The sequence below is a fragment of the Pezoporus wallicus genome, unplaced genomic scaffold (genome assembly GCF_028554395.1).
Source record: "Pezoporus wallicus isolate ANWC-B61680 ecotype Strahan unplaced genomic scaffold, APGP_CSIRO_Pwel_v1 contig_4722, whole genome shotgun sequence".
Lineage (NCBI taxonomy): Eukaryota > Metazoa > Chordata > Aves > Psittaciformes > Psittacidae > Pezoporus > Pezoporus wallicus.
In genome coordinates, this window is record NW_026641840.1 from 7,849,302 (window position 1) to 7,872,080 (window position 22,779).

General features: G+C 43.0%; 1 protein-coding gene across 1 annotated transcript in view; it reads left to right on the forward strand.

The window, feature by feature from the left end:
• Positions 1-106: 106 nt before the first annotated feature.
• Positions 107-22,779, forward strand: part of PRICKLE1 (prickle planar cell polarity protein 1) — a 62,938-nt gene continuing 40,265 nt past the window's right edge. The window contains exon 1 of the mRNA XM_057425506.1: positions 107-153. The gene's annotated coding sequence lies outside the window, so the exon portion shown is untranslated. The remainder of the gene's footprint in view (positions 154-22,779) is intronic.

The following is a 22,779-nucleotide window of genomic DNA, read 5'->3' on the forward strand; positions in this document are numbered from 1 at the left end:
CTCCGCGGCGCTGCCCGGGATGAGCGTCTCTCGCCGGCGCTGACTCCGTGGGGCCGAGCTGCGCACCCGCCTCCGCCGCTGTGGATGTGACGGACCCTGCCGCCTCCGCCGCCCCGGAGTGCATCGCTGTGGTTCGGACGCGCTGCGGGGAGGGTAAGTGGCGGCTCCCCAGGATGGGGGACACTGGCGGTCAGGCTGCAGCGGCGCTGCGGGAGCTCGGCGGGGTTTGACTGGGCGACGTCCGCAGCCGGGACCGGAGCCTTTCCTGCGGCATCCCGCTCTACGGCGGGGGTCCTGCGCCCCTGCCGCGGTTGCATCGCCGGCGCGGCTCTTTACCCAGCGTGGGCATTCCTCAGCGCCGTCCTGCGCGGAGTTGTTGGACGGGGGCTGTGGGCTCGGGGACGGGGAGGTCCTGCCGATCCCCGCGGCGGCTGTCGGGGGCGGATGGGGGGTGCAGCGCCGGCTCAGTGAGGCGGGCTGGTGCCGCCGGTCTGAGCGAGGTTCCAGATGCGGGAGCTCAGCTGTTGCCTGTCACTGGGGTGACAACTGGCCTCCCTCTGGCAGCCTTCGCTTTCTCCACTGTCCCCGTCGGAGTGTCCGCGCCTGGGCGCCGAGCCGGCGGAAGGGTGCGGGGAACGGGACGACCTCGGTCCTTCATCGCAGCGGTATCTTTTGGGCTCAGCGCTGTGAGCGCGTTGTGTTACTGGGGGGTGAGCATCGCTCGTGTCCTTCTCCCCCCCCCCCATCGGCTGAGAGGCAGCCGGACCCATCCCGAGTTTGTCTTTCTCCTGCCTCAGTGAAGAGAGCTCTGGAAGGGCGGCGGGCACTCCCTGAGCCCCTTCTCCCAGGGAATGTGTTTCCATCGAGGGGTTTCAAACTCCAGCCGCCACCATCTATCATCCGGGCCAGGTCCTGGGCGCCTTCGCTATGGTGCGAGCCGCGGGCGGCCGGGTCTGGCCCTGGACAGGGATCTGTCATTGCACCCCAGCGGGAGAACTGGGGAAAGCAAAATAAAGTACCCGCCGGTACTGGCGCTTCGAAATGCCATCCAGCCAGGAAACGCAGCGGGGGGTGTTTTACAGGCTCTCTGAGAAATGTTTATACAGAGGATTTGGAGGTTAACAATGCATATTCCATACAGGCTAAAACCTAAAAGGTGGCAAAAGTAAATGGTTGGAGAAGGCTTTCTGTTTCGGTTGTTTAGCTGGTGACTGAGGTCAAAAATGCATATTTTGCAAGGCAGAGTGGCTGCTGAGATTTTCTAGCAGGATGTGGTTTCACTGCTTTAGCTCAAGTTATTAATATTTCTAGGAGGGGTTGTCGTTATTTCTCTTATTTCTTTACAGCACAGGCATAGCACAGTGGCCAGGTTTCCATCCCAGAGTGTCAACTGGTCAGAGCAGCCTTGGGAAGGGAAGGAAGGGGAGAGGTGAGGAGGACAGCACTTAGTCTGCAGTGACAGATTCTTTCGTTTCTGACTGCAGAGCCCCGGATGAGCTGGGCTGGTGCAGTTCTGCCAAGAACACAGTTAATTGTGTCCTGTAAACCAAGGTCCACAGAGCTGCTCTCTTTCTATATAACAAAAGGTTTTGTAATGAGTAAGCCCAGATCAGTCATATAAAAATTTTAAGATCAACTAGGCAAGGTGTGTGTGCGGGGACCTTACAGGGTTAATAGCTAAACTATTAAGATTGGAGTCAGATGTGGGTAAAAGCAACAGGAGGGTCTGGTTTTTCCTAATATCCTGTAGTATGATAACTCTGAAGAAGGTAATTGTTCAAAAAAATCTGTTTCAATTTAAGATTTATTAAGCAAGAAGAACCTTGTGTAAACATCAGAATCCTTTTCTTGTTTGCAAAGGCAAGAAATGGCTAGAAATGTCATCTGAACTTAAAGACTACAAACTATATGTGGATTTTTGTGCATATGTGCAAGAATGTTATTAATCTCATTTTCAACTATGTGTTGGGGAACCGGGGTGTTTAACTCAGGCTTTTGGCAAAATGGCTTCTGTGGGGTTTTTTTTTTTTCTTTTCCCTAGCAAATTAGTTCTTTCTAACATTTAGGAAGATATTTAGAATACAGGAGAAGGAGATGGCAAGTGTCTCGCAAAGAGGGAGAAATGGAGGGGGTGGAAAGCCAGGTTTTACTTATATGTACAGTAAGTAGGGAATGTAAATTTGTATGTAAGGGAGAGATCTGAAGAATGACTTGGCACGTTAATGACCTGGCTTTTCAGAACTTCAAGAGTTTGGTCTGTCTCCCCCTATGGTTACAAGAAGAGATTAAATGCATTTGGCATATTTAATTAATTAGCTTATGAAAATCGGATGGCTTTTACTTCGTCATTGTTTTCCTGTGAAACTTTCCTATGCTAATGAATGTCTACATTTTACAGAGTAATTTAAATGGCTTTGGTTTGTGTGATGTCTTTGCAGGTTGCTTTAACCCTTTCTAGTGCTGCAGCTTCTGTACCCCAGCCTAAAAATCCTTTCCCTCTGTAGTATGGATCTTGCATAATATATTGTCAGTGGCTGTCATACAGCTTCTAAGAGTGTGGACTGAGAGTTGCACTGAAATGTAAAGCTTTTGTTTGCTTGGATGCTGTGTCTTGTGCATTCCAGAGTTAATTGTATGGGCAGTGGTGAAGTCCATTTAAAACAAACAAACAAATGAGCTGGGTTTTGTTTCTGTTTTCTACCACTGCCTTTTCCTAAAGTAAAGAGCTCTCTGTTTTGGGGGTATAAAAAATGCTTTAGCATATTACTTTTTATTTATTTATTTTAGTAATTAAAAATCATCATTTGTGTTTCTGGGAAAATTGTTATATGATTTAATATTGCATTAAGAATACTTGATTAGGAGATGGGTGCATAATAACCAAGTGGTTTCTGCCGATGTTCCATTTACCCCCTTTTATTAAAGCTTAAGCTTCAGCTTGGCCAGCACTGTTTTCTGCTTAGGCTGTTTAAACGGAGGTAAACTTGAGGTTAGCTCTAGTCATTAATATATCCTTGGTGTATGCCATGCATGCTTGGGTCCTGCTCCTGGAAATGTTTACAGAAATGAGTAGCTTTTACTTGTGTGCTTAAATTGTTTGGATTAGGAGTTGTATGATGGGAAGAACCAGCTTGGGAAGGATACAGCAGCAATCGCTCATCTTTCCCCCTTCCCACCTTATGGCTGAAGACTGATGGGAAGAAACATGTTTTGCAAGTAGTAGCACAACAAAGTCATGGCATTTCTGGTAGGAATTCCCAGACTGACTTATCAGATCACAATTTGCCAAAATCACGAGTTTTTTATAGAAACAGCTCTTTGGCTGCTGATTCATTGTCAAAGGATATTTCCAGTGACTGAAGGAAACTTCACAAGTGGTCTGCTGCAACTCTTCCTTTGTGTTTTGCTTGTTTGTATTGTGTGCTAAATACATTATACTTCTTTTGCAAAGCTACATGAATAAATGACTTCTCGGAACAAACTGACAGTACTTTTCAAGTATGTTCTTGTGTAAAGAGGGTGTTTTTTCTTAATGTAGAAAATGAGTGAAGTGCTCAGATACAAGAGGTATGAGCCAATACAAACATTTTTTAGTATTTTTAAAATATCTGTAAATGAGAGCTTTTTTGCTCATTTACCTTTTCTTGGAACTCTGCCTGGAAGGCTGACTCCTTAAAAGTTCTTAAATTGAACTGTAAGATTGGTGAGTTGCTTTTCCAAATCATTTTGAACCCATCAGAGTGTTTTGCTAGTTAATAAAACTGGGGTAGGCAGTCTCTTAGGCAGACCTTTCATTTCCAGGGTATCAACAAAAGCTGTAACTGTTGTTTCAGTTGTTCTGTACCAAAGTCATCTATTCCTGTCTAGGGTTTGTGTTTGAGATGTTGATTTATAGCACCTGATAGCTCTTGCTGTTCTGCCTTGTGTGCTTCTCTCCTTCATTTTCCTTCTTATCCCTCTTTCCTCAAGCCACTTGTTCCCTTGCTCTCTAGCTCTACTGAGTTGGCAATAAAGTGATAAGAATATTACAGAGTTTGCTTGTAGGTTTATATCTGTAACAGTTTTATTCAGTTGCCCCTCTTTTATCTAAGCACAGATCCCACAGCTTGCAATTAGTCTTTGACTTCAGTAACAATTCTGGTTTTTTGAAATGCTTCCAGTTACACACAATATTGGCTTTGTGGAGCAGCTGCATGCCAAAAAAGCATTTCCAACTACCATCCACATATTGAAATATGATTGCTTTACTTTTATTTTAAATAATATTTGTTTTCTGTGATGTTTTTATAACCACCTTTTTGAGCTTGTTGCTTTCTACTCTTGCATCGGGTAGCCCCAGTCTTAGTGTGACATGATTCCAGAACTAGGCTTCTCTGATGGCAACATGCCAAATTCCTGTTTCATGTTTGTGTTAATGTGGTGTATACAGAAACTGACTTCTCGGTGGATTTGATCACTGATTTGTATAATTGCAATAAGCATGATCAAAAGTCTGCATGTCAGTATCAAAATGCTTATTAATGAAATTCACAGAGTATTTTTTTTAAGCAGGGGGATGTTAGTCCCTTAAATTTTCTTAAAGGGAGTCTTCATTGTCCAAGCATCTTTATTTCTGAAAGTGTTAGTGTTTTAAAAAAGAAACGAAGAACACAGATGCAGCTATGAGTATAGCAACATAGGCTTCAGATGGCGCTGCGTGGTAGGACTCTTGGAGCTCTCCTACAGAACAAGAGGATGCGTCTTCTCTCACCAGTCTTAAAAAAGATTGAAATGGAAACCTGTGCAATTGAGTCTTTAAGCATATCTAGACAGGTGCTGTTATGCCACTCCTCAAAGCACACATTCCCATGCTTCTCGTTGGAGCTATGCAAACCAACTCTGAGACAAGCGCTGTAATTGTTCAGCTTTACCTGTTTTACCCTCCCCTAATCTCTTCATTAACAGGGTACTCCTGTGGCAGAGGTGGTTCTGCCTTGGCAAGAGGCTCTGTTGGGGCACCCAGGCACTCTTGCTCAACCTGTCCAATGCAGGGCCGAGTCGGACACTGCCCTCACCCACGGCCCATGTCTGTAGCAGCACAAAAGCACAATAACCATGGCACAAATTGAAAGCCACCTTGCGCTTTGAAGCATGGATCAACTTGTCTAGCTGCAGTAAAAGCTGACTTGTTTTCAAGCATGCTAAAAATTAGTGCATGATTAGTGAAGATGTTTTATTAAAGATCTCTTTTTGTAATCAAGTGTTGAAGTTAATCACCCAGAAGTTCAAAAGCATTTAGGTAAAGAAAATTGCATGTGTTTGTGTGCATACTGTAGGAATAATATATTTTTATTTTTTCAGTCTCCTTGCAGGAATTGCTATTTTTGTAGGAAAGTAAAAGCTTCACATGCTGAGATGACTACTCAAAGTGTGAATATTTATATACTTTAAAATGAATTTCATGAAAGCATTGAAGAATGTCTGAACCTAGCATATTTGCATCCATATATACAGACTGCTAAATTAATTATGCTAGGTTTAGAACCTCACTGGTGAATTGCAGATGTCTTTTGTAAAAGTATCCATGTGGCTCTGGGAGCTTTGAACTGTTTTCTTATGCTTTGCTCATCAGAAAGATCATATGGATAACTTCATTGTGAGAGGGTTTTTCAGTCTTGTTTGCAAAGCATGGTGGATCTGTGTGATAAATACTGAGTTCCCATTCATCCCAGGACTGAAATGAGTTTGCTCTGAGCATATGGAATATGGGAATAAGATACACAGAGGATATGTTTATATTTAAGAAAATTAATGGTATAGTATAAAGCGAGTGCAAAGGAACTTGCAAGCCTAAACAGCTTGGCAGGCCGGTAGCCAATGAGTGTCTTACAGTACTACCAAACATGTAGAAAGCAAACCAGGCTCTCATCTCTACTGAGGTACCAGGAAAAATATACAGCTTCCAGCCTGGTAAGGATGTTGTTACCCAGGATGCAGCTTCGTTCTGTCCTCTCAGCAGGTCATCTGAGGTTTGGATTTCAACAGATACCTACTAGGAGGTACCGCTGATATTCAGGACAGATGTAAGCTGTCTGAAAAGGAAGGAAGTGGTTGTGTTAAGACAGCTCTTCTCTGCAGCCATATCTCAGAGTGCAGGTTCCCTTTTCCAGGGCACTGGCCTGCCCTTAGGAGGCTCTGGAGAAGGAAGCCATGTACTGGGGAGAGGCTGGAGAGGGCATCTGCGTTGTAGGAGGAAGCCCAAGGTGTTGCTGTTGTGCTCAAGCTGCCAGAAAAGCTGTGGACACCGCTGAGTATCTTGATGAGCTGGATGGTTGATTTGACTGTTTGTGAATCCAGTAAGTGTCAAGCTTTACCCCCTGACCTTTCACACAGACAATCTGCTTGGGCAATCTTTGCAGGGTATTTTGGGGGGTGTGAAGCTGTAGTTCAGTGGTCCAGGCTAATAGCCTATTTTTTTGTCAATATATGATTTTCCAGTTACATAAAACTTCAGATTTCATGCAGGAACAGCTATTATGGTTTTAAGAGTAGCTGTTAACATATTGAATTTGAGCAGTGCAGGTATTTGAACTGAAGTGACCACACTGACAAGCAGGCATCTGTTTCATTGCTGCAGATGTATTGCTTTTCAGATTCCATTGCAAAATCTCCCCTGATGCTCAGACCTTTATCGTCTAGTTCTGGATCTGCCACATCTTGGGCTGTAATTTTGGTAGGTTGGTTCTTAATGTCTCCCTGTCTGTCTCATATTGTACAGTAGCTGTTTGTAAGCCTTTATGACCTATTAGTTGATGCATTATTAGCCTGGAGCTGGTGCTGTAAAGGGGTAGATACAATGAAGACTGTGACTGTGGTATAGTAGCACAAAGCTATGCTTGCTGACCTTATTTTAGAAATTGAGGTGATACCAGGCTCCTGTTCATTTGAGGCCTTTTTATTTTTGCTTTGATGTGTAAGTCAGTGTTGAGCATCTAAGTGCTAACTCCGAAACACTAAAAGTTGGGTATTCAAGGGCATATGTGTTTGTTCTTTCCACCTTCCCATGGCCTCTGGAAGGAGACTAACGCTTTGAAAGAACAGGTATCACGAAAACCAGCAGGTGTATCTTGAATTATGCAACATCATTTTCTGCAGGTAGAAGTCGCCCTCCTTTGTGCAGTTCTGTGCATTTATCTTCTTCCTGCTTTGTCTTGTACTGAATCAGCCAATATTTAATGCACTTGTGAGAAGAGACTCCAGACTTGTTTTTAACAGAAAACTGCTGCATGTCTTCCTGCTGGAGTGCAGGGGGGGGGGACTGAAAAACTAGTATGTGAGCTGGGATGCTAGTTGTGCACATGAATGAAAGGTGGGGGAGAGGAGGGAGGGGGAAGGCATTTCCAAACATTTAGTTACAGTAATATTCTGTCAGTGGTCTCTGAATGAATATGAATTACTTCAGTTTTGCATTGCTAAGGTATATAGACCTGATAAAACAAGTAAGTCTGATTCCCTCTGTAAAATACTTGAGCTATTTCCCTTTCACTGTTACTTAGCTGTGCTGGCACAGCTTGAGCAGGGGTGTAGAGATGGTTTGAAAACACTGGGGGTTTGGGGTTTTGTTGCTTTTTGTTTTAAGTGAGCTTCTCAAATCAGTACAGACCCATACAATGACTGTGTTAGTGCTCACTGGTGTGGTGAAAGAGGAGCTTCTTAATCATGTGCTGCTGCCCAGCACACCATAAAGCTGTAGCTTCTGTCATGTCATAGGTCCAAACCATGAAGTGGTTTTGTCATCTATAAATCATCTAGTACTTTGTGTGACTTAAGTTCCAGTCACAAGTGTTGCACTCTCTAACTACTGTAAAATTAGTTGTCCAGATGATCCTGAAGGGGTTTGGAAATCATCTGTTTGAGCTTGGGTGTGAGTAATGGTAACGCACCATTTCTCATGATGCAAATAGGTCAGACCTCTCCCCACTTCCCAGTTTCTCGGAATTGCAAAGAAAATGGCCTGCTATTCATTTTATAGAATAACTGTAGGTAAATATAAATCAGTTACCTCTGATAGAAAGAAAATGCAATATTTATTTCTAAAATTTTATTTTAAAGCCAGTTTAATGTCTGGGCTTCTGACTTCTTAATACCAATCCCAAGTCTTCAAAAAAAAGCCCTTGGATAAGCTGCAAGTTCCCCACCACCACCCCCAGCTAGAGCCTCTTTGCCTGCCTTTGCTTGTATACTCTATCGGTTTCACAGTTCATATACTTGTGTTTTTTTTAAATCTCCCCCAGCACTCTGGTGAGAAACATGTCTGCTGTTTCCTTTCAAACACACAAGGCTTGATTCTCCTCTCACAATGGCATAAATTGTGAAGAACTCCACATGAAATCAATGGAAGTAAAGACATGTAAAATGGGGTGAGAGAAGAGCCCAGCCTCTGGTTTCTATTTTTAAGTGAGTCTGGTTAACCTAAAAATGTTCAGTGTGCCACTGTGACTTTAGTTTGTAGATATTGGTTGCTATGCTTGTTTCTCTTCATACATAATTTTTCATTTTCATATATAATACATTACAGCTAGTACCCCTAATCATGGTGCATGTTTCTTTGATTTAATACTTCAGTAGTACTATATCAGTTTTGGTAGTTAATAAGCAATATGCATGGTAAAGTACTTGCTTTACTAGGGTCAGATCCAAAAAGTCTGGGGTGTAGCTGTATTCCTGTGCAAGTTCTGCAGGAAAGAAGGCTGGATTGGCTCTATCCATACAACTTAAACTTTCTTTGTGGTTTTTGGTTGCTTTAGTAGTTCTAATCTGTGAATCTTGTTCCTCATTATCCAGGTTCAAGATACTAATTCTACACAAACAAAACTTTCTTGTTGACTGCTGTTTTTCCTGTGCTTGTAAAGTGTTTGGCTCCGTTCTTGTGTTTTGTACGTACTCAAGAAGTTATTTCAACTTCAATTTTTCTCTTAACAGTGAGGTACTTGGCAATAAACCTGGAATATCCACACACAATTTCTGCCATTGCCTAAGTTTTGGTGGCTGCTCACACTTGTTTATTTTTTTGGCAATGGAATATGGTCCTTAATTACCATCAGTAGTCAAATAACTGAATGAGATTATACAGCAGCTCTGTAAAAACTTTTCATGCTAGCTATGATCTGTACATGTGTGGATATCTTTGAAAACAGTCGCCTCATTCATTAACCAGTGCAACAGACTCCAGCTTTACCACTATTTAGCTTTTTAAATTAATGCAGCATTCTCTACCTAACTGAAACGTTGCTTTGACTGCTTCTTTCTTTAGTTTTAAAAAATAACATGAAATAGTTGACTCTGGCGATGTATTTTAACTTGGAGTAGATCTATTGGCTCATTTGAATTCTTGTTTTCTGCTTGAGCAGCAAATAGCAGGTGTCCATAAAAGAGTCTCTCTTTAAACTTGAAGAATGTGGTAGGTTTAGTATGTCACTTAAAATCTATCTCTAACTTGATTATGATGAGAGTGAAAACCCTGTGGAGTTTAGCCCCTTTTGCTGTTCAGTCCTTGAGCTTTCGCCTTCAACTTGAATCCCCCACCCTACAAAAAAGCCAAGAAGCTGCTTGCTAATATGTAGTAACCTTATGTATCGGAGAAGTATCAGAGACAAAAGATGCCAGAGACATTTGTGCTGCACAGGGTTTTAGTGTTGCAGACCTCCCTCTTCAGTGTGGCTTCACAGCCACAGAGGTGGTGCACAACTGGCTTTAAACCTCTTGACTATGGCTATTAATTCTACTAGTGAGTTCTGCTTTGCCTGTGCTAAGTTTTGCATTACTTACTGTGGGAAAAATGAAGCATTTTAGATAGTTAATCTGTCATAGTGAGTTGATTGTAGCTTTAACTATGTCTTTTTGGAAGTATAGCTGTCAAACAGTGAGGTAGCGTGATGATGGAGACTAAATCAAGGTGTGGTGTTCACTGCTGCTATGAGCTGCTGTGATCATGTGCAGTTGTGCTTGCCTATAACTGGTATGAGAAATGGTGGGGGCAGAGAAGGGTGGACGATAGGGATACATATGCTAGTCAATCAAATATGCATTTCCTAGCTTTATTATGGTAGAGCTGTCTTTGTTGTGGAGTAGGGAACTAGCAGCCTTCTGAATGCAAAAGTGTGCAGGCGGTCTTCCTGGTGGCAGGCTTTACTCATTTTAAATCTGATGGGTATGAAACTCATTCTGTCATACCATTTTTTTGGAGCATTCTTCAGCTTTTCTGAGAGGTATTATTGTGTAGGCTGCAGTATGTATCTGCAAGAGAAAGTACTTTTGGTAGTATTTTCAAAGCATAACGTCTGGTGTGCAAAAGTCATCTTTGGGTACAAGAGAGACAAAAGGCTGCTGTGGCTAGAGTGTAAGAATTTGGGAAAATGACTCTCTAATGCAAACTGATGTGTACAGCAAGCTTGGAGAAAGACTGAAGTCTTTGCCAAGCAATACAACTTTCATGGACAAAGCAGCTTCCATTGAAAAAGATGTGGGAATTAAAAGAGCATGCTTTGGCTCTTTATTAGTTGGTGGTTGACAACTAGTCAGTCAATATTGTATAATGAAGCTGGTGACTGAAGTTTCTGAAGAAACTTCAGCTTTCTGCTTCTTGTGATACTGCTGCTGTTAAGACTTGATCTCAGCAAATGGACGTGTTATTTGGAAATCTAGAGCTTGTACGTGTTTATAGATAGTTTTGAGTAGTTCTTACCACAAAATATAGAGCTGATGGTACAACACTTCTGCAAGACATGAATCTGTTTTGGAAACAGCAGTAAACCCAAGGGAAATATTAGGAAGTAGTCCTTAGCCATTTGCTTGCAGTCTTGATTTGTATGTAGGTATCCTGAAAACTATGACTACTGAATATGTCACTATATGCCTATTCCAGGCATTGTCAAATGCTTTCTGACAAGAGGCCTCTGATAGATGCTTGGCACCCGTGTCTTCTGTGTCAGTATGTAAAAATGAACGGGATCAGGAGTGTGAATAGATTACACTTGAGTAAAGCTTCTGTTAGTTACAGGTCCAGGTCACGATGTACACTGTAAAAAGTGTTTAAAACTCTTAAGAATATGCATGTGTTAAGGACAAGAGGGGAAGGGCAAATAAATGTTTTAACTAATGCCAACAGGCTGTAAGCTTTTATCTGGCTTTGCATCCTGTTTAAGGAAGGTAAAAATGATTAAAAGTTGGTACACTGTTGAAGGGTACATAGAAAAGATACACCTCTTGACATCTTTCCAAAATTACTACTTAAAGGCAGTTCTGTTGATGTGTAACAGCTTTCTGCTAGCCTCAGTTTTCTTTCCGGTGGAACAGTTCCAGCCCTCACCTACAAATTAGTTTGTTCTGTGCTATTTTAATGGAATAAAGCTCAGGACACACTGCAAAACAATTATCCCTAAATTTCTGACCGAAGTACACACATAGCTTGGTATAGCTATGAACTTGGCCCTCAAGAACAGGTCAGAAGACGTGAGCTTGCATGCACACACACTGTGCCTGTAACACAATAGATGAGCATTGAGGATACTTCCATAAGAAAGTCTGAGATCCACAGCTCCAAAACTGAAGCGTTTCTGTAGCTGGGTCAGCACCGAAAGGTGTGTTGCCAGCATGGAGGGCAGAGCATTCTTGCCTGAGAAAGCACAGGTGGGTCTCAAGTCAGTGCTGTGTAAGCTGTCTGCAGGAGAAATGCTTGGGAACAGTCACCTTGAAACTGCATGGGTAAAAAATCTGCAAGATTAATGACAGATCTGGCCATTTTCACTTGAACAGTGAAATATGGGGCTTGTTCAGCCTGGAGAAGAGAAGGCTGCATGGAGACCTCATAGCAGCCTTCCAGTATCTGAAGGGGGCCTATAGGGATGCTGGGGATGGACTATTCATTAGGGACTGTAGTGACAGGACAAGGGGTAATGGGTTCAAACTTAAACAGGGGAAGTTCAGGTTGGATATAAGGAAGCTCTTTACTGTGAGGGTGGTGAGGCACTGGAATGGGTTGCCCCAGGGAAGCTGTGAATGCGCCATCCCTGGTGGTGTTCAAGGCCAGGTTGGACAGAGCCTTGGGTGATATAGTTAAGTGTGAGGTGTCCCTGCCCATGGCAGGTGGTTGGAACTAGATGATCTTAAGGTCCTTTCCAACCCTAACTATTCTATGACTGCTAACTGCACTTCAGGTTTTGCAGAGAAAACCGGGCTGGTGTCATAGTGCCTGCCTGGGCTCCCCTGCCGAGGGTGGCTCCAGCGGCGGGATGGGAAGTGCCACGGGGAGGGCAGCAGCCAGGTCTGGTCAGACAAACACTGCGCCCGGGCTCCAAGAGAGCAGATGTACTTGCTTGGCTTGTGGCGTACGGAAAACCCGTTGCCTGTGGTGGTAGGGCTCTGGCTGTTAGACTTTCCAGTAGGAGCTTTATGGCCCTGGTGGGAAGACTCGCATCTCCTCACCTGGGAGAGGTGCGGTGGAGCTGCAGCCGCGGGGCTGGTGTGACTTGTGACGGGGGATTAGTTTATACCCGAACGGGAGGGAGGTCGATGAGCAGCTCGCCTTCCTGCTCACCTCAGCGCGGGGAGCGGCGCTACCTCGCCGCCCCACGGCTCGGGGCACCGGCGGCCGCGTCCCGCTAGGTGGCGCCCGTGGGCTGGCGCTGGGCGCGCTCCAGCAGCGGCTCTGCAGGGAGCCGTGGGGCCGCCGCTGCTGCGGGAGCTGGCGTGGGAGCAGTGCGGGGCGCGAGGAAGGGAGCTCGGCTGTGCTTTCGGCGGTGAGCTTTGCGGCGCTCGGAGCGCGTCCGCCTCGTATCGCTCAGGGCTCATGTAAGACTTGTTTGCTGTGACACCGGGAGCGAAATCAGAAGTGTGCTTTTTCACTTCCCTCGAGTTGGGATAATTTGGGAGTGAAATAAATAGATGTGGAGGACAGGCGGCAACCTGCCAATGCAAAAAGCAGAGTCTGGTTTTTCCATTCCTCTGTTTGCTTTCTCTATTGATTTCCCCTGTCCAAAAATCATACTGAAACCCAAAGGAAAAGGGAACAAGCTTGAAGGTCCCAACCCGTATGTTCAGCTCAAAGATAGGTGTAGGTGTACATCTTTTGGGGTGACATCTCACTTTATTTTCTTCTGCTGGGAGAAGATGAACGTGGCTGCCCCATCCCTGGCAGTGTTCAAGGCCAGGTTGGATGGGCCTTTGAGCAACCTGTGCTAGTGGAAGGTGTCCAGGGAGTGTAACTGGATGAGCTTTAAGGTCCCTTCCAACCCAGCCCATTCTGTGACTTTGTGGATGGAGCTTGAGGACATGAAGAGAAAAGAAGCCTTCAGCCTCAGGCTGCCCCAGCTGACTGGAGGGGTACATCAGGAGCCTGGCGGGCTGTGGTGCTCCAGGCCCAGAGGGCAAGCCTTTCCTCACCAGGCTTTCAATCCCCAGAAGACTCTCTGACAGGACAAGGATGTGTGTTGCCTGTTGTGAGGTGGAGGCTCCATTAGGGTATGAGTGGTGCCAGTGTGTAGATGTAGGCAGAAGCCTGACAACAACCACTCCACAAATGCAGGAGACTAGAGGAAAACAAAGCACTTTGATGTCTTTCCGTAGGCCCCTGGTAAGCTGCCCAAACTAGTTTAACCAGGCATAGAGACAGCAAAGGGAGGAGGAAATGGGCTCTGCTGAATAGTTAAAGGGATGCTTCCTTATCACCCTCATTCCTGGGGAGCTTTTGTGCTGTAGTGAGCCCGTCCTGAAGGTGTGGGAGTGAGATAGGCTTGCCTTAGACTGCAGGAGAAACATGTTTAGTTAATAACTGTGTGGCAGAGGTAGACATTGGGGGTCAGTAACTGTTTGGCCTGTCTTTTGAAGGAAGGATGGGCAGGTGCAAAATTCAGGCCTGCAGTGTAATCCTGCTTGGCATGCAGGTAGCAGCTGCCACAGGTTCCCTCAAATGGCCTTGGAAGGAGTAGGGGCATCTCGAGAGGCTACTGAGACTTCAGGTGGTTTATACCTTCCAATACAGTGTCCGTCTCTTTCTGCGGATGCAGGTGATCATCAAGTAAGGGACAAACAAGAAAAAGGGTGACAGCCTGCGCAGCCTGCGGTGGGAAGATTTGTGGATCAGAGCCATCGAGCGCTGAACTCTGAGCTGTGTGCATAGTGAGCTCCTCCACCTGGACTGAACTAATCTAACTGCAGAAGAATTGCACTCGGGTGAAATGCTAAGTACTCAGAAAATCTCCTGCATACAAGAAACGGGGAGAAATTGCTGGCATTGCAGAGCTCGGGCATCCAGCCAACTTGACCAAAATAATGTTTAAAAATAAAACTGTGGTTTTCTCAGAATTTTAGGCATATGGTTTGAGAGGTTTTAGCTAAATCCTTGTGAGCATTATCTTGTTAATGTGAAAAGTGTTACTAGCTTTGTAGACTTTCTGATGGGGCTGTGAGACAGCGGTGCTGAAGTGAATCACCTGAATGGCAGGCATTGAAGCTGTTCTCAAATAGCCCAGAAGGCTTTTTTTATCTTCTACAAATACTGGATAGTGCTACACTAAACAAGACCTGTCTCCTCTTGTACCCGTCTTCCAACAAGAGAAAGAAAACATTCTTTCAGGGGGGTTTTTTGTTCTTTGAATTCAATCTTGGGAAAGGAAACCCTCAGTGGTAAATAATTAGGTTAGGAACTAGCAGGATGGGCTTAAATGAAAGTGCCTCCTTCAGCGATTCCTCTCCCTTCTTAATGGTACAATGGACTTTCTCAATGCTGTTTCCTGGTATTCATCCAAGTTCTCCAGCCCCGAGTACCTGTAAACAATTAACATTCTCTCACATGGCACACAAACCCTTGGTCAGTGTTTAACAGGGTATTTGTGTGTGGCAACAGTTTAATGTCCTTGAGGAATCCTATCCTCCTTTTGCCTTTCTCTTCCACATCCTTTCCTCGCAGCTATTTGTTGCTGATGTATTAAATTTATATTCAGACTCTAAGTACAGCTATTTCTAAGTGGTCTTGTCTGTTGTAAGTAGCTGTAATTGCGCAAAACTATCAGGTTCTGATTGCACATCTCTAGTAGTCCCTATCGTTCGCACCTGCTTTTCAGTTTGTTATAGCAATAAGCTGCTGATGGGAACATCCAGTTCCACTCTTTCGCATTGGTAAAAATGAAGCAATTTGTGGGCCTCCTGTAAGGTTTATTTTCTTGCTGTCATCCTGTTCTGCGTTTGAACAGAGTACACTGCTAGTTGCCTGTTGACTGGGCAAAAGCATAATACAGGGATGTGGAAGCAAGAGCTACTATGAAATGTAAATTTCCTGGTATGTAGCTTGACCATTGGGTAATAGAGTTGGACCTGTGGTGCTGAGCATCTTAAAGGTGTTAAAATGGATTGAAACTTAACATGGAATGAGAGACCCTGAAAAGCGTGTTTCTGAATCTCAGACCTTACTGGTGTGGAATATGTGGAGATGAGCACAGTGTGGGAAGTACTTATTAGCCAGTGGCAAAGGGTAAGTAAGTAAAGAGTAAACCACCACTACCCTCAGCTGAAAAGTAAAAATGGTTAACTCCTATGCACTTCTAGAAAACAGGAGGTCTCTTAGGCTTTTCTTTGCATGAAAGCTCAAATACTAGTTTTATCATGCAATCATGAGGCATCAAAATTACCATATAGAAGAGCTCAGTGCTGGAGTACTGAGGGACCAAAGCCCCAAATTTCTGAATATTATTCTGTTAACATTTGGTTTTCATCAGAGGATGCATGGCTTCATTCACCTGAATTGCAAGGTCTTGGGTTTTTTTTTTAAATCTTTTAGATGTGAGGAAGTAATAAAAACACAGTTGCATCAGAGATGCCAGTGCTTTGAACATCAACAGCAGTTGCAGCACTTCAGGATTCAGTGTATAATGAAAAACTGTGTAATGCCTGTGATTATCTTGGTCTTGAGTGACCTGGTCAGGTAACTGACTTCAGGGATCAAAGTTGCCTATATTTTACACCAAAAGAGTGTGGATAACAAATAGAAATAATTCTGCCCAGTAATGAGTATGTCTGACAAATAGACAAGAGACCTTCAGAACAAGGGAGGAATGGAACTGGCCTTAAACAGTTGGGTTGTTCTTGCAATAACTAAAGTTTCTTAACAAATACGCTTTGCAATTAAAAGTACAGATACTTTTTTTTTTTTGGAACTTAAAATGCATAATGTCTTACTGTAATGTTTTGTCTGACTGACCATTTCTTGTAATTACAAAGCTAGAAGTAGATTGGATTGATAAGGCATAAGCCCGAAACTGCTTCGTGTACATGATCTGTAGTGTTTTTTAAATTCTTATCACATTCTAATCATGTCTCGCAGTGTGACATATACCTTCAGGGGATGACAGACTGTGGTCATGTCATTTTTGGTTTTAAGTCTTTTAATGTAAATTCTAGGAAGTTTATATAGATTAGATAATGATTCTTTCACCTCTGAGTGGGTAGTGTGCTGTCTGTACCCTGATGTGTAAAGAGTGTGATACAGGAATACCAAAAATTGACAGTACAGGCAGCAGTCCACAGCAGACATGCTGTAGTTCAGTGTTTGTGCCATGGCAAGAGTAAGCTTTGGCAGGATTCTTAGCTCAAGGAAAACTTAGTGATGTAAATAAAATCATTCTCATCTCCATGTTGCTTCAGTCTTTAAAAGTCTCTTTAAAGGGTAGACAGCTCTTCACCTTCATTGAAGCTTGTACTAAATGTCAAGCATGTTTCTTGAAATAAGACAAAATGCATTGAAAAACAAGGACAGGGTAGTTTTGTTTCTTCTGGAAACTCAAAGTCACTGGAGGGCTGATGCTACATGGATGACTGCTGGTGATTGCTGTCTTCACACAACCTCTTTGCTTCATAAAACCATTTTTTTAACAAAAACTTAAAATATTCCCTGTTCTTTTGTGTAGAATGTCTAGCTCTGGTGCCACTGGCTGCCTTTTTTAATGGGACTGAATTCATAATGGATCTAGTTTGTGAGCTGCTTCTGTAAAGCCACCATGTGGTGCATCAGGGCAGCATCTGGACAAAATGCTTCAAGTAGTATGGAGTACTGCTGGGCCTCATAAAACACAACAAAGATCTAAACCACTGAGAAAGGCCATCTTCTGTATCATGTCCAACTCTGAAGAAGTTCTTAACTCCTCTAAGCTGGTGTTTCACGAAGGCAACTCTTGGGCAAATCCATCTTGCATAAAAATAATCAGACTTAACTTTGGACTATTCCTGGCAAAGTCTTTGGAAACTTCTCCCTTAAGAACAAATCCATCTTTAATCAAACATCTGTTCCCCAACAAAGGCAAAAAAAAAGTCACTTAAAAAAATAAGTTGTTTTTCTTGAAGTGTTCGTGCTCAATTTTTAGTCTGTGTTTAAGCTTCATCTGTTCATCTAACTTGCTTTTGGCTTGTTCTGTAAAATGTTACTGTACTTACTGCTATGGAATACGTTAAATTACCATTATAGAGTGACATCTGGCAAGTATTGGTTACTTTGGCAGATTTACACAAGATTGTGTTTATTCCACCAAAAGTACATTTTCCATCTGTACTTTTTTTTAAGAAAGCATCCATTAAAGAATTGAGGAATTCCAGGTGTGGATGTTCCTTCCTTCCCCCTTTCCCCCCACTCCCTCATCCTTTTTTCTTATCAGTCTGTCAGGTTGACATTCAGAAAATTAAATGTAAGTAACTAGTTTTATTTCCATCTAAAATACTGCATATTTTTTTTCATGCTGCTGGCTAATTTTGTCCAGACTCTAGGGTCTGCTCTTCTCCCACTCAAGGACTTGAGTCCTTGATGATGACAGTGGTAATGACAGAAGGAAAATGGTACTCATGGGAACACAGTAAAGATGTGGGAGGTAAGGACTGACCAACTCTGTCTTTCCAGATTCTCAGTCTTCACACCTATGGATCATTAGAAAACTGAGGTTTGGACCCTTAGACTTATTTTACCATTCACACCTGCCTGATACAACTCCTGTATGAGACCTAGCATGGCTACTGGCTGTGTTCCCCACAGGTGAAAGTACAAATGCTTTTGTAGAACTGTTGGAAACAACCTCAGTTTCTAACTGTAGAACAGTTGGAAACAACTAATACTGTAGAACTGTTGGAAACAACTAATACAAGCAGATAATTCCTATCTACAGTAAATTTATTTTTGTGCCTTCTTCCTCCCCTACCCCATGTGCAAATGCAAAAGAAGAGAAAGATTCAGGGTGTCATTCTGAATGTGAAAGCAGAATCATTTGGGGTAGATACAACAATAATTTTGAGAACTGCCAAGGGAAAAGCATGCTCACAGAGGGCCTGGTTCCACTGGCTTAGAGTTCTATTTAGATAAGTGCTGCTGCGGTCTGTCTTTCCCTTGCAGTGGTATTACTGCTTGTCTGACCTCATGGTGAACTTGTTCAAAGAATCAAATCAACAGGAAATTTCACTTTTTTTTAATCTGTCTTTCATTTGGCAAAGTTAACTTTCTGCTTGTTCAAATTCCCACAGAGTTCTACCATGCAATTAGCTGAGTGACAGGGCTGGCATAAGGAGGCTGCATGTGGTCAGCACAGAGGAAGAATCATAACTTAGAGTTGATTTGGTTAGAGTTGGAAGTGACTTTAAAGATCATCTAGCTCCAACCTCCCTGCCATGGACAGGGACACTTTCCTCTAGACCAGGCTACTGAGAGCCCTGTCCAACCATTCCAGGGATGGGGCAACCACAGCTTCTCTGGGCAACCTGTGACAGTGCTTCACCACCCTCTGATAGTAAAGAATTTCTTCCTAATGTCTAATCTAAATCTACTCTCTTACAGTTTAAAGCCATTCTCCCTTGTCCTGGTGCTACAGGCCCTTGTAAGAAGTCCCTTTCCAGCTTTCTTGTAGGCCCCCTTAGTATTGGAAGACTGTTAAGGTCTCCCCAGAGCATTCTCTTCTCCAGGCTGAACAAGCCAAACTCTCTCAGCCTGTCTTTGTAGGACAGCTGCTCCAGCTCTCTGATCATTAGCAGAGTCCTTGCAATGTCCCTGACATAGATGGATTTGAGTTGCGTCTTAAGAGTCCTTGTTTTCCAGTTCTTGTTCCTCTTGCTTTGTCTTGTTCTGCAGGTACGCTTTACTTCTGTTTCTGCTCTTTTTACTTGGCTCACTTCTGTGAATCTCCTAGTGGTGAAATGGTCCTCAGAGATAAGCTAGTCTGGGATGCTACATGTGGCTAGTGCTCTTGGTGGTGCAAAGATTACTAACCCTAACCCTAACCCTTTGCCTGCCTTGTCTGCATCAGCATGGCTGTCATCCTGGCTTCATGCCAAAACTTGCTGCCCCTCCCCAGTGGAGGGGATGAAGTGTGGGGTGGGTTGGGTAGGTCTCTGCCACCTCAGGGGAGGTTTCAGCCTACACCATGGTTAAAGATGGGTCTAAACCCAAATGGCATGTAAAGAGTACATACCCTGGGAAAAAAGCCGAATACTGAGATCTTTTAGATTTTGGATGAGGGAAGTAATTACTAAAGCTGAAGTCTCCTACATGACAGACCTTTTTTTTAGCATTCTTCCTGTAGATAAAATCTGAGAACTTTTGTCCCTAGTGCCTTTGTTTAATGTGTGAGAGGCAGGGAGACGAAGTTAATTCCAGTCTGAAATTTCTGGTTATTTTATTTTTTTTTCGGGGGTGGGGTGGTTTGGTGTGTTTTGGTTTTTTGGGGTTGGGACAGTGGCAAGGGATTTAGGAATGCTTCACAGTAGTCACCAGCCTCTAAAAATTGCTGGCACTTGCTAGATCTTGAATGCTAAAATTAGTTTCTCTTCAGTGTGATTGTGGTCTATGCTTTTGTAAACATCTTCTGTGTGTTCTGTCCTTAGTTTGATTGCTTGATGGGTATTGGGCCCGCAGATGCAAACTCAGGTCTGGTGTTTATAAACAGCTTTTTATGTACATCAGGTGTGCAAAAGCAGAAAAACAAGGCTTAAAGAAAGCTTAATGTATTCATACCATGTGTTCACCATTCTGCATCTGAGAGCTCGTAGGGAAGTGTGTTGCCAAATTGTGTGTTGCTTCCTTGTTCAGCTTTACCAAGTACTGGGGGTTTGTACTGACAGAGATGAGTTCTTTGAGGAAGAGGAGTGTTACAGAGTATTAAACTTAGCTGACTGTTATTTAAAGGATGATGCTCTAACATGAATTTGTATTTGTATAGATACCTGCGTAAAACATTTTGTTCAACTTTGTGATCTAGTGGTTAGAAACAAAACAAATCAAGCAGTAAGTTCAGCGTGTATTTAAATACTGTGAACATGATTTCTAAAATACTGGTGTATTGTTTCAGAGAGCAGACCTGTTGACTGCAGTGTGTATTATGAGTCCCAAAAACTGCTGATAGCAAACTTCATGAATTTTTGAACTAAACAGAGATTAAACCTGATCCACACAAGTTGTGGCTATGTAGTACTTGCCAGAAATTATTTCATTATATCCTAGGGAGGGGAGATCCCCACTGCAGCTGTGTAATAAGTAGGCCACACCATGCTTTAGCAAAGAAGCCAAGAATATAATAGGTGTAGAAATCAGTTCATTTGAGGTGATACCTATAGTTAAGTGATGATGAGCTGATATGGGAACTCTGCATTGCCAGAGATCTGTGCAGTTCTTGCTGTGTTTAAATTTTCCTGTGTATTTTCTTAAATATAAATCTTAAGAAGAAAAACCCAGGCACCAGATTTATTCATGCAATTAAAAAATGCAAAGCAGGCCATGTATCTTCCCATGTCCAGTTGAACTGTCACATGATCTCTTCTAGTGTTACACTGTGCAGAAAGTCTGATGTTAAAACAGCAATAATTAATTACGCAAATAGAGTAGGTAAGGACTGGAAAATAAAGTTGTCAGATTCTCCAGCTGCACTAAAAGCAAAGTCCAACACTAGTTGCTGAGGTTTCTACATCGCTTGGCTAGTAATGCATTATCTTGCTGTATTCTTGACTTTGAGCAGCTATTGTGCTAAAGTGTGGGTCCCGGCTGTCCAAGTCGTTCCCACTTTCTGTGTGCAGGAATGGCTGGAGCTCTGAGAGAACAGATTGTCTGGCTCTTTTTTTCTTCTTTTTTTTTTTTTAGCCAACCTTGTTTCCAATCTGGTCTGAATGCAATCAGTTATCTGTAGATAGCAAGCAGTGACTGGCTATGAATAATGTCTGTGTTACTTAAAAGTGACATCTGTGACTTGCCAGACTGCCTACGTGAAATGCTTCCAATGATAGAGCTGTTGCTCATGCACCCGTGTAGGAGGGGATGGCAGCCTTAGTGTAGGACCAGAGTGCTTGGCTTCACTTTGCTGACCTTGGTGGAGCACTGCTCTTGTCTGAGATCCCTAAATCCTGGTATATGTGATCCTCTTTGAAACAGCATCCAGGCTGGTGCAGGACCACAAGCAGCTCCTGTTGCTAATGGCTGTGCCTGCTCTTGCCATCATACAAATGGTGGTATGCAGGAAAACCAAGGCTCTGGAAAGCCTGTGTTTTGACACTTCTTCAGAACATTTCCTTTGCTGAAAGATTTTATGTATCAAGGTCAATTCATGAGGATTTCACAGAGAAAGTTGGATTTTTTGCTTCAAGGGTCAAAACTATCAATTTTTTTAAAGTGATAATATGGAGAGTAGATCACCCCAGTGGTGGCTGAAGAGTCTATTTTAAGAGACTTCTGAGCCTCATCTGCCTCTAAGAAGGGAACAGAAAGTTATTTGCTCAGCTGTAATTAAAGGATCTAAAGGCTTCTAGTCTTTCTGAGGTAAGGGCTTATGTAGTGCAATATAAAATAAAGCCTGATTCAAAGAGCTGCAGTTGTTTAGTGCTTGCACTCACAATCTGGAGAAGATACTGATGACGGATTGTACTCACTGCCATAGCAAGTTTTTTATTCCCCTATATTTCATTATGCTGCTGGGCTTCAGACTAGTGGTTGTGATATCTTGCCCTGCCTGCACTAATGTGAGTGTAGTGTTTGCACTGTTTACGTTTACAGGTGGGTTAATGTTTGCAGCCATTCAGAAGAGATGGAAATACTCCTTTTTTTTAGGAGGGAGAAAAACTAACAAAGACTGTTAAATGAACAAAATCCATTTATCTGTAACCTTTCCCATCTGTTAGCTGTCCTGAGTGTTGGTTTAACAAGGAATCTTAGAGATATGGTCAAGTACAGAAGGCAGCTTGTTGGCCATGCTCCCGTCTTTCTTCCAGGTCAATAGAAATATGAAAATGACCTTTGTGTATGGGTTGTGTAGAGAATTAGTTTTAGAAAGTGTTCTAATAGTGACTTCTGTCTAAGAAGCAATAATTACAGCTCTGAAAACCCACTGGAGCAAAAGGCTGAATACTGTCTAAGGATTTTATTTCTGAGCTTTTCTTAAAAAGCAAATCCACAGCATGAGGTATTCAGGAAGTTAAATAGGGTTAAACTCATTGTGTTAACTTAATCATATAGTCTGAACAAGATCCCTGAAACAGAGCTATTACTTGTTTTTATCAATTGTTGATGGAAAGTCAAGGTAACTGAGTTTAATTATCCCTGTGTTATGCCTAGAGGAAATCAAGCAGGTTGTGGGGTGGGATGACTCATAGTACTGACTAGGTTTGCATGCAATTTGTTTCCTGGACTATGGATGTTCTTCTGGGACTTCTGTTAAGGACAAATTGATAAAGTTTTACTGCTGTGTCAGTGCTTCTCAAGCCAGCAGGGTAGGTATATAGCTTGGGGTTTTTACT